The sequence below is a fragment of the Aphanomyces invadans genome (assembly GCF_000520115.1).
Source record: "Aphanomyces invadans strain NJM9701 unplaced genomic scaffold supercont1.12, whole genome shotgun sequence".
In the NCBI taxonomy this organism is placed as follows: domain Eukaryota; phylum Oomycota; class Saprolegniomycetes; order Saprolegniales; family Verrucalvaceae; genus Aphanomyces; species Aphanomyces invadans.
In genome coordinates, this window is record NW_008580157.1 from 1,183,497 (window position 1) to 1,184,726 (window position 1,230).

Sequence of the window (1,230 nt, forward strand, 5' to 3'; positions counted from 1 at the left end):
GCAAAACTAATTCAAGCCTCTCCGACCCTTACAGGGAACCACGGAAATCCTTCTCCCGTGGTAGTAGTGTAATATCTTGATATTTTTATAAGGTAATATTATTTCGGAAATTTTATAACATTGTACTTTTTCAGCTGATCAGGAGTGCGTTGTTATTGGCCAAAATTTTGTAATTTCGACGTCAGTGAGTGCTCGCTACCAACCGGTTGCGACCAAGTTAAAAAGACTACTGGATAATACTTCCAGTAAACCAAACCGTCACTGAGACGGAGCCTTCGTGGACGAGAGATTATATACCCCACAAAGCACTTGAACCCCATCGGAAATCCTTCGTTGTATCATGACCAGTCTCTTCTCGGCTGCGGACACCACAGATTTTTCGCGGAGCCACTTGCTGGTAGATCAGCTTGCTCGTCAGATGGCCCTGCGTCCAAAGAGTGAATCGAGTAATCTTATTGTCTCGTGCAATCATATATTATTTTGTCTTTTGTATTGATATCTGTATTGTTCAGATACTTCCTGAGCGAGTCATACAATTTGGGCAAATACTACAGGCCAGTGTTTTCGCTGCTGACAAATCAATGTTACATGAAATCGCGAGGGATGTTGGTGCATTTCGTGAGAACATACTACGGTTTTTCTAATCGATATTGCGCTATGTCGAAGTAAATTGTTGTTCAAAACAACGCACCAGATATTTCTGTTGTTCTGAGTGACCGGATTAATGCCCCAAGTACAATGGGGAAGGTAGAATGCATCCTCGTGAGAATCTGGGATAATGCCCAGACATCGTTCGTATTTTTGGTGTTCATATATATCGGTCGGCAATTAGTTCATTAACAGGTAAAAATGCTCAAAGCTCATGTTGTTGATAGAAAAGCGTGCAGTAGGCGTTGGAATCCGACGCACCAATCAAACCAACATTGCTGCATCGTCCGTTCGTTTGGCCGAGTTTATCAATGAACGCAATATGCACCTCGGGCCTCTGCAGATGCAGTATGCACCAATGATTGCTGCCCGCCTGCCTGCCTGCCTGCCTGCAACTGAACAGATTGAAATTCCCAGCAATGCTACGGTGTAACAACTTCGTCATGTCGACCGCATGGCAGCAATGCATTCGGAATCTCGTCGGCACGAGATGAACGTCGACGCCGAGCCTTACAGGATGGTGCGTATACGTTTGGGCTCAATGACTAGCACATCGCTCGATTGCTACATTTCTGTCCAGGA